At 40.3% G+C, this 11,199-nt stretch overlaps 1 protein-coding gene and 1 long non-coding RNA gene across 3 annotated transcripts in view; one reads left to right on the top strand and one right to left on the bottom strand.

Annotated features, from left to right (window-relative positions):
- LOC308065854 (potassium voltage-gated channel subfamily KQT member 1-like) overlaps positions 1-11,199 on the bottom strand; it is a 520,908-nt gene that overhangs the window by 186,777 nt on the left and 322,932 nt on the right. The gene's annotated exons all lie outside the window — the stretch shown is intronic.
- Positions 1-11,199, top strand: part of LOC308065855 — a 74,879-nt gene that overhangs the window by 38,500 nt on the left and 25,180 nt on the right. For both annotated transcript variants that reach the window (XR_013928943.1, XR_013928944.1), the window contains exon 2: positions 280-11,199. This exon is cut by the window's right edge and continues 25,180 nt beyond it. This is a non-coding gene — a long non-coding RNA (uncharacterized lncRNA). The remainder of the gene's footprint in view (positions 1-279) is intronic.

Here is an 11,199-nt window from a genome sequence, read left to right as displayed (position 1 = left end):
GCAAGCACCCTCTCTCGCCCCCTCCATGGAGTAAATCCTCCCTTCCAGGCTGCATGGATAGAGGAGGGCTTATGAAGCCATGTGAAGCCATACCAATTATTTAAAAAGGAACAGCATTATTGAAAAAATGTTATACAAGAAGTGGTAAACCTCAGTGGTCTGGGTTTGAGACAACAGAAAATCCCTTTGACGAATAGTAAACACACTAAAAATAGTACTGGGTTCTTTTTAAAGTCAGCTTAAAATAATTCTCTTTGCTTTATGTATCCTGTTTTGCAGTTTCATATGAAGGCGCCCAGCAATCTTTCACCAGCAATAAAAATGACTAAGGCTTTATTCCGCAGCGTGTTGTGGACGCTAATGCAGACAGAGAAGATCACAGGGCTATCAAATGAGGACCACATCTCAAGAGCAAAATTCCAGCCTGCGAGGCATGCCTACCTCTCATAGTGAGATTTTGATGCACCAAATGTATCTGGGAACAGAAAACTACTAACTTTAATGTCCTGAGCAACCAAGACAGAAAGGGTAAGGATTAATTAGACTGCAATGTTCTATAATTCTTCTCAGCAATAACTTGTCCAGGACATGCTGCGACCATATTCTGAATCATTTCCATATGGTTAAAGGCTGCCATCCCCCAGGCACCCTTCCCCTCTGGGTCTCAGCTGTCACCGGGAAGACATCACCCTCTGCTAATAAGAGAGAAAAAAGTGTATTGCTTCCTATACCAGGCATGAGGTACGGGACTGATCTCAACTCCTTTACGCTTGAGCTAGACATCGAGACTCCACTGGCAGTCAATGGAGAGAAACAAGTACTTCCAGAGAAAGTCTTGCCTGACCTGTGTCAGACACGTGCTTTAGGATGAATTATACCTCAAAAATGGATATTTTTTTTCCTACACTGATAATACAGGGGAGCTAGCTCAGGCTTAAATTTACATTTGACAAATTCTATCCTATGCCGACTAATTATCTGCCTTGCTCCAATAGGGGATGCCATCTGCAAAATAACTTATTTAATCACCTATGTTTATTAGGTGCTCAGAGCATGTATGAAATGAACTCCTGCCATGTATTGGTTGCAGAAGCCTAGACCAGTCACTGCTCAGGCCCTTCTCCTTCAGCTTTGGTGATGAGGGAAAAACTGTTCCTTTCCTGAGGCAACGGATCACACGCTTGCAAACTCCCCCCGAAATCTAACTTCTGGTTAGTTATAACTCAGTTTCTATACCTCCTTTCTGGTGTCAGTGGCTTAAATGAACATTACTTGTGTGCTTTTTAAAGTACTCCTTTCTTTGCATCCTGCTACCCCCTGCTTTCTGTCCCTGGTGGTGATCCACAGGGGAATGAATGACCTTTTTTCCTCACCAGGCTAGGCAATCTCTAGCCATCTCCAGGATGGAGAATTCTTCTCACTAGGAGAATTATTAGCTAACTGCAGGTTAAAAAATGCTTTCAAAAAAATTCTATTACTTTGTAACATACATTAGTACGTACACTGAATAAAACATCCCATATGTTTCAAAGGTTTAGCATAAGTAGTTCTCATTTTCCTTTCACTTTGAAGTTGTGTTTGGTTTTTTTTTAATAAATTCTGTAATTTTGATAAGAGTTTCCTTTTCATTTTGACTTAAGAAGGCACTCTACCACCACAAGAGATTCTGTGATCCTAATCTAATTTAGTTATTGGGTATCTCTAAAGTATACTTGCATTTCATTGCTGTATCTCCAGTATAGCTATACTTAGTTACCCCCATCTCTGATGTGTTCTTTAGTTTTCAGTTCATTAAGGTTCACTTTACCTTTTCTACTGAAACAAAAGCAAGGTTTCCATGGTCATAAAAGTAGTAGCTGGGGCGGGGTGGTGGTGGTGGTGGTGGTGGAGCCTTTGAACATTTGGCATAGTAGTTTGTTTTTTTAATATTCTCCTTGTGTATAAATTTAAAAGAAAAATATACTGTTTATAGGAGCCTTCAGTTAAGAAAGTAAACAAAACTTCTTTTAAAAATAGCTCCTCAGGCAACTACAATGCAGATTATGAAACAAGGATGGGAATTTACTAACATTATACTGAATGTGCAGTGTGCAATCATACATTTGAATAAACAGCAGAATTACTGTTAAAGCCAAGATCAGTGCCTTTATGGGATGCCTGATGTCATGGTCTGTCGCTCAGAGTTTCCCCGAATGATGAAAATACTTTGGAAATAACACTGGTTTCAACTACTGCATGTTGTGGCTGTAAAATACAAAACCTCAACCAGTTATTATATATGAATTTTCACCCCAAAACAGAAAATATGAAGAAAATTGTTTAGAAATAAATTATTCCTCTTAGCCAAGATTTCTCATTTCTATCTGACATGTTTACCTGCCTGAGCTTCATTCAAATTTCCTTTACATTTTGTATGAACAGACACAGATTTCTGCCATCCAAGATACTAAATGTAGCATGGAAAGATAAGATCTGAAGGGGAATAAACCCTGAAAATAATTACAATGCATTTTAGATGCCTGAAAGAAAAACTTATAAAGAATACTAGATATGCTTGGCTGGAGGCTCTCCAGCATTTTACGGATTGGTACTTTATCGATTAATAAAATCTCACAAAGTATATGTTGGAAATATGCTTTTTAAATGCCCTTTCATTAGCTTGAAAAGAAGAAATGGTACAGAGAGCTGGGTCCTTAGCTCAGACCTCCCATGTTTCTATCTGGGTGTGATAAGCAGTGAGCAAGAGAATCAGAGTCCTGCTCATCTTGCCCTCTTTGGTGTCCATTACACCTGCATCCCTCCGCAGCAGCTCACTTAGGGTGTCAATCACATTCAGGTTTCCTCTCCCCTGACCAGGGTCCAGGGGTCTCCCACTTTCTCCCGGCGTACTCTAAGCCCTGAAGTTTTCTGCAAAACGTGAGTATTGCCTCCCCCAGTTAGGCCTTGAGAGAAAATGGCCCTGGCTATTTTGTACTGAGCTCAGGGTTGTTGCTGTGGGGGAGGTATTCTCCAAGGACTCTGCTGGCACAGACCACAGGGTCTTAAGGAATTGGGAAGCCTATTCCTCCACAGATTCCAAGTTATTTTAGGCACTAGGGAGATGCTAGATGTTCAGCCTGGCCGAGGTAGCACTGTTGTCAACCACATACAGCAGCAGAATTTTGGGCATATGACTACATTTCATGATCAAATCAATGTGCTCTTGGTGGTAAAATATTATGTCTTACCTCTGCAGACCTCGTGGTCTGGACAAATTGAAGTTGCTGTTAACCCTAAACCACTGTTGTAATTTTTCAGCTAGGGATGTTGAATAACTTGCCTGGTTGAAGAAAAGGTGAGGGACAGAAGCAGCATGGGAAATCAATACCTCCTGATGCCAGCTTTCTGAATGACTAGTGGTGTGTAACTCTTGTCATGTATCCTCCTTTATAAGGAAACAAGGAAGGGCCCAGGCTGAGGTATCTGGATGTGTATCTTTTGGTAGAGCAACACACTAGCCCTAAAGTTGTTTCAACTTTCCTCCTCATCTAGCAGTTACTGAAGCACAAACATGTAATCACGGGAAATGCTATAATTACCTATAAATCTCTGCCTCAAATCAAAAGGGCACTGAGCTTTCATTTCAAACTGAAAGACTAGGACAAGAGCACAACTATTAGAGAATCTACCCCTGAAACAAATTCTGCTAGTGTGTGCTGGACTTGCTTTTGTGGTCTAACCCACAAATTTGTACCTGTATGGTTAGCCAAAAACGGTATATTATTTACCAACAACAGCATTAAAACTCAAGACTTTGGCAATGCTCCATCTTGGTACTAAAGTGCTGATATTGTACACTTACTTTGAGAAACATCATAACTGTGCCTATGAATACTGCTCCTTGTATAACTCCACATATAAGAAGTTGCGATGAAAGAAGAGTTTTCTTAAAGCTTTTTACTTTTTTTATCTATGAAATTATTCTGGGTTTGTGAGAAATTGAGTATTCTCAAAAACAAGGTCTGATTTTGCAAAATATTTTGCACCTCTGTTCCCACTGAGGTACCTACTGAGATTACTTTAAAGCTCTCCTTCACCATAGTATATGAACAATTAAATAATTTGAAGAAAATATAATAGTAACAGTATCACTTTCTTGCTTCGTGTTTTAACACAAGCAGACAGCAGGAGTAATGCTGATTGTAGCAGAATCCTGTTTTTACTGTAATTAAAGTAGGAAAGCACTAAAATTCAGGCTGAATTTGGGCTGATTTTTAAGTGCCTTAAAAAAATTGAGACTCATTTAGCTTTCACTGCAATTTGCTGGCATCATGGACAAGGTCAAAATAATCTGAAGAGGGTGCTCCCAAAATCCAGTCTTCACTCCAAATCAATTTCCCTCTTGCCCTGTCTTCAAAGGGGCAGGTTTGATTTATGTTTGGATTATTCTGAATGTTTCTGGGATTCAAATCACGGCTCAACTGTTCCTTACCTGACCTCACTGATTCCAGTGGCTGGAAAAGTAATGATAAAGCTACGATGGAAGCACTTAGTGTGTGAACACTCTTAGTCTAAATCAGATTGCAATGTGTATAAACACAACACTGGGGAAAGATTTCCAGCCAGCCTGTTGTGACAGATCCCGCATGGTTCAAGTGGCCTCGGAAGCTGAGCTGTAGCCAGTCCTGGAAAGCTCAATAAAAGACATAAGTGATGAATCTCAGGCAGATAGCTACAACCAGCTCCTGCTCAGGAATCTGGGGGTTTGCTGGGGAGATGTAATACATTTGCAAGAGGAGAGTGAGGTACATATGTGAATGCTCAGTGGAAGGCTGTTGGGGTGGGGGATCCGAGAGGAGGCAGGGCACAGAGTGGTGTGAAAACAGAGTGCAGCCCTGGGGAGGGACTCTTGAGGTTGGAAAGCTGGAGTGCAAATAGACCTGGTGGGAAACCGGAGGAAGATTCGGTGGCTGCTAAAGTTAGCAAGGAGCCTGCCAGTGCTGTATTCTTCCCTTTTGAGTGTACTAAGATCTAACAGACATGACAGGGAAAGGGGGAACTGTCTGAACTCCCAGAAATGCCAAGTCATACATTGCTACCGCATCAGGCAAAGAGCTGACTGCAATGAAAGAGAAAGGTGGCTAAAACATTTTTTTTCTAAAATCTATCCAAATACTCCTCTGACCCTGTTTAAAATACAGGAAATATACTGTCAAAAGCCCAAAGCAAAATAAAAACAAATGCAGATTGAAGCTTGCCTGCTGATAATGTATGCAGTCCTGGAGCATCAGGCTCAGTAAAACCTACTGCAGTGAACTCATCTGTTGAGCATGCCAGTAATTCCCAGGGACTGTGACTTCCAGTGGGTCACAGTTAAGGTTCTGCTGGTATATGCCAGGAGTCCTCATTTTCTGTGTTTTTTTTTAAGGTTTGAGTTTTGCTGAGCAAGGCATTTTGGAAAGGCATGAGAAACCACTGGGCAATTTTAACTCTGTGTTAACAAAGACTTTTTTGGTCATTGAATTATCTTACAGGGAATCTGCCCTAACTTTGTCAGAGTTCGTGTTGGAGAGGAGTTGCAGAGGGGAAACTATGCATTTCTGAGGGGAACTTTCACAGGCTGAAGCACTCTGCAGAATTAGAGATTGAGCTGTGTGATAAAGATAATACACAGAAGAGTTCAGATTCAGTGACTGCAGCTGCAGGTTTCTGTACCTGTCCACCCATCCTTCCATTTCTTTTTCTGGAGGAGGAGAAATACATGGGTAGAGAGGATCTCCACACTGTCTGGACCTCAGTTTTATACATAGAAATCTTGGATATTCACAGTGAACTCAGGATAGCTGCATATTTTCTTAACAGGATTCTTACAGCTATTATATCCCTCAGATCCCCACAAGCCACACATGAGTATGTCATCTGATTCTTTAGAAAAGCATGAAAAATCATTGACCAAACATATCTGCAACCTGGTTAACAATTTTGTTAAAATGGCTTAAAACGAGCTGTCTTTTTGATTAGGGTATTGTCCTCTAATACAAAAAGGCCGTGCCAGCAATATCTTTTTAAACAGAAACTTTTTTTTTTTCCTTTTAAATTTCAGTCTTCTGGATTACAAAAAACACAAAGGGCTGTTTTGATTATGCTGGTCTGGTTCTACTTTAGGGAGTTTCTTTAGCTGCTGAGCTACATACTAACTCGCCTGGAGCTCCCTCACCCTTTGCCACATTTTTACATTCATTGTTCTGTTGTTCAGAGACAGTTTTCAGTTACAGAGCATAAAGTTGGGGTATCTTGTCTTTAGCAGGTTTATCCTGAACTTAAGAGAAGTTTTAGTCTCGTGTCATTAAAGGGTTCTTGCTTGTCTTGTGGGGCATTTTTTTCAAAGGAAAACAGGGTCTAGCATCTGGGTCAGATAAAAAGATGTCTCAGAGAGGTGATGGCATTGTTAGTGGGCAGTTATAAGGGATGACCTGGCTATAGCAGAAATTTCTAAATCCGTCATGTAGTGGTTAGGCTGAGGCTCTGAGGCATGAAGAGGCATGAGGCATATGTCTGGTTCTAGAAAAATGCGTTCTAGCTACCCGTAAAGTATCTAATCCTGCAAAACTCTTCCACTGATAATTTATGCGGCACTGACTTCCACAGATGTGAGTAATGTTTATTTGAGGAAATAAAGAACATCCTTAAAATGTTTAAAACTGTATTTCTTACTTAATTTCACTGCATAACCACTTCAATCTATAAAAAGCTACAATTAATTATTTAAATGGGGTATTACTTGTTTGATTTTTTTAAAGATCATTTAATTTTGCTTCCAGGTAAGAGTCTGCTTCTCTAAAACACAAAACTCAGACTTGCTGCTGTGCCCTAACCCAAGCTAGAGATCCAAGTTACAGAAATGAAAATCTTCAGCTACAGAGGCATAGGAACTGAAAAACACATGTAAAATCATGTCACAAAACTTCTCACAACTGGATGTATGCAAATAAAAACAAAGCAACATTTACAGCAACATACACACTGAATAAAACAGAAAATGAACTACAAATGGAACTTGCCTTACTACACAAAATGTATACTCTATGGCTGTATGTATTTATAGCTACATGCATAGAATGTATATTTAGCAAAATTGTGTCTTACCAGAAGAAAGTGCTGACAGTCATTTCAACTTGAGATGTCTATTAAAAACTCAGAGAAAGAAAGCACTGTTCTGATGAAGTACTGAACACAGGATTTCTAAACTGCTTTTGCCATGCTGTCCCTGAGGTAAAGATCCTGGGATTATAGGTATTTATAGAGTGTTGGTTTACTATCATGAAAAATGTTACTCTTCTCTGGGTAAATCAGAGTATTTTTCATTTAAACTGGCCACATGTACAGACAATTAGCAACAAAAAAAAAAAAAAAAAAAAAAAAAAAAAAAAAAAGACCAAAAAAAAAAAGAAGAGTTTGGGAACTTTACCTCCACCCGGTTCTCATCAAATCTTAACATATCATTTTTGTTTTTTCCTGCAGACTATTCAGGAGAGACAAGTGTACTTTCTTTGCAGTTCCTGCCCATGACCCTGTACTGCCTCAGTCCTATTTCTTCTCCACAGTAGGAAAAACTTATAATACTTTTCAACACTGGTGCAGCTCTACTGGCTGTAGCAGTAATAGATTCTGAAACCCAAAAAGGTGAAGAGTTGTGTTACACAACACTGCACACCGTGTGTGCTACCAGACTTGCACTGGAGTGGAAACATGCAGCCGTATTTTTCCCAGGACTTGGCTGTGCCAGAAAATGACATCATGCTAGGACACATGAAGAAATAAGGCATCAAGCACTGTTTGGAGTCTGGTTACAGACAAGGTGGCTAGGATGCATCCCATTTGATGTCAGCTATATGAAAGCTGGGTGCCTAATTTAAACCAGTCATCTGGGCTTTTTCCACAGTTAATAGAAAGAGAGGTACCTTAAGGGGAGAGTCACCTTCTCCACTTCTGGATAGGCTGAACAGCATTTCCAAGGAAACTCTCCTGCTCGATCAACTGGTTTAACTGAGAGTTCTGACAGTTAGCAGTGAAACTTTTAACAGCCGCTCACAGGAGCTCAGCTCCATCAGCTGTGGACAGGAGCCTTCACAGACCTGCCAGGTTCTCAGCTCGGACCTCACCTAGGTGAGAGCCAGGCTCCAGGCCTATCTGGGCTCACACAGATGTCAACTGCTCTGTATTAGCTATTTATCTGAGGCACATTTAAATATCTGGAAATGTTATTCAGTAGTTTTAAATATCTGTAATTTTTCAGGCTGATAACATCTATCATACACACAAGATATAACACCTACTTATCCCAAAATCTAACTTTTTTTTTCAGTTACACCACTGAAATCTCCAGAGTTAGCTCTATGCATGTAAAAAGGCTAAACAGTCATTTTGCAAACATACCTGATCTCCCTACACCCTTTGCAAACACAAAAGTTATTTCCCAGGGGCTGTCATAGTCACTAATCGGTTAAATTTCAAGCTACTTCTTTCAGCAAAGGTCAGTAATAGTCAAAACGTTCACATGCAACAGAATAATTTTCCCTAAGCTTTGCAGTCTGCTTTTGGAAAGGGCAATGATTTTTCCCCTATATATGAGACACTTCTGAAAATTTGGGGTCAAACAGATTTCTTACTATGATCAAGGCTGAAACTGGCAATTCTGACAGCTTTACTGAGCAGAATGCAGCTTGCTACTAGCAAGGGGTTTTATGAGTAAAATTAGAATCTCACCAAATGTGCCTCTATGCAGCCCATAAAGGAAAGAGTCCAAAATACTTCATTGATATTAAACACACATAAAACCTTACGCTGCTTGTTGCATGCCCTGAAGACTATACAGAAGATAAGAATCAACAGCTGGAAGGTATCCTGCCTTCCTGCAAGGCTCTCCATCCTACATTAGCATGGTCAGGAAAGGGACTAAGGTGTTATTGTAATAAGGTACTGTTGGAAGGTAATTCTGCTATTTACAGTAGTCATTTACGTTCTCTGTCTCCCCCCTCCTTGGAGAACGAAGAATACAGATGCAGCAGAAATGCTGGCTGAACCGCAGCCCCTCCAGAAGCTGTGAGGTCATTTAAGAATGAAGAACAAAGTTTTAAATTTTCAGAGGAAAACATGAGTGGGCTGGCCAGGAATTGGCACACAGGCTTCTCGAGTTGGATACTCAGTTACCCTGAGATCTGCCCTTGAAGCCCAGGGTTGCAGACTAGTCCATGTCTTTGCACAGCAAAACATCCTAAAGCTTTACCATTGAAGCTATTTCACTGTTGATGCTTTGGAGACATTTCCCCCTTTCCTATACACTTTCTCAAGATGGAAGATCAAAAAGTATAGCCAGCTACCCAGTAAGTTTGCAGCTGATGTATGTGCAAGTTCTTTCAGAGTTATTCAGACAGATCATATTGCCACAACCTTACTGACTACTGAACCTGAAGACCATACTTTTTTTTAGCCGTCTGTACAGATCTGGTTAAAAATGAATTGCCTTTTTATTGTCTTTTATTTCAGACACTTAGTCTGACAGACCAGTGAAGCTTCCTATTTTGTCTTTCAATGTCATCATTGTTGCTCATTGGGGATCAAGATGAATGTTCTGGATGGGCCATGGGCAGACACCACAGTCTAAGCCAACCAGGAACCTCAGAACAAATGCCTCTGGGAAGGGAATGAATGAAACTACCACGCAGAGAACCGACTGATACTCTCCAAAAGACCAAAAAAAAAATAATAATCTCATACACAGGAAACTAAAAAGACAGGCTCATGGTATTCTAAGGCAAAACCCATCGATGGAGGGGAAGTCCATCTTTTAGCACAAACATCATAACCAAGAAATCCAAGTCAGAAGAGCTATCCTCTCCTCCCAATCTCTTTAAATAACAAAATCTTATGCAAGTCAAATTCTGCAGGAGAGTACACCTGTGTTATCATAAACTTGTAAGTGCAGAGAATTTCCTGCTTTGCTTTTGGAAACCCTACCATTCATCATCTAAAGAGCACATGGGATGCTTGTTTCCCTTCCCTCTAGTCTTATGTGGGATTTGGTTGAGGTATGTACAAAATTTTCCAGGCTTTTTACACCAAAAGTCTTTGACCAAGTTCCAGCTGACTCCCTTCATTTAAAATGCTTCCCTTCCTATATCTGTTCAGAGTTTGCTGAGGTTTTTCCCTGCCTGTTTGCAGAGTTTCTAGAGAGTGCCTGGTCATCACAGCTTGTCATCTGGAAAGGATTGGTATGGAGTTATCTGCCAGAAGAGGTATTGACCATCCTCAGAATTGCAGGGATTGTAATTTTTAAAAAGGATTGTTTTCAAAAATCACGAGATTTTCAATGGAACTCCCCCCCCCCCCCCCCGCCCCCAGATGACTGCAATAGAAATATAACGTTCTGACACATGCTCAAATAAAATCATCTGCCTTATAACTCCTTCTGAGCCTTTGCAAAATGACACATTTTATGGGAAGCACATGAAAGAATATTTTGGCATTTATTCTTGACATGAATTCAGTTGTTGCATGAAAAGGGCTGAGAGTTAACACCTTTGCTGAGTTGTCAAAAAAATGCCCAACAACCCTCATCGCAAAAATTCAACCAAGGAACCATTGTCTATCGTTCAAAATGCAGTGCTGGCAGACACATGCCCCTGCCACTCGTTAGTGGGTTGCATTTTTTCCAAAAGTGATGCACAGTGCCTCTTTTCTTTAGCATCTGTCACAGAAGTTTAACATGGTTACGAGGATGCTGGAAAATCTTCCACCCCTTCTAGTCTCTGTCTCCATATCACTCTTTAAAAATCCAACTGAACCCCAACTTTGTAACCAAAGAGCAAGACAAATAATAACGATAAACCTAAACCAACCCCAAAACATCAAAAAATGAAGAAACAGAACATCACCACCACATCCATAGTCCTTATTCCAAAAGGGAAAAGTGTCAAAAAGGATTTAATTACCACCACTAATATGAGAGGCAACCTGCTCAAACACTATTTCAGCTGTACGCAGCTATGAAAGAGAAAAAAAGAGGGAATGATATACTAAATGACATTAAATAATACACATTAACACTGTAACCAGCTTCACACAGAGACCTAGAGTCTGACAAGAGGGCCAATTTAAGCAAGGCAAAATGTAGGGGGGGCGGGGGGGGAAATCAAAAGATCTGCCGCATACTTTTTCCAG

The sequence above is a fragment of the Falco punctatus genome (assembly GCF_963210335.1).
Source record: "Falco punctatus genome assembly, chromosome: 6".
NCBI classification, from domain to species: domain Eukaryota; kingdom Metazoa; phylum Chordata; class Aves; order Falconiformes; family Falconidae; genus Falco; species Falco punctatus.
The sequence above is the reverse complement of the archived record's forward strand: the minus strand, read 5'-3'. Positions and strand labels throughout refer to the sequence as shown.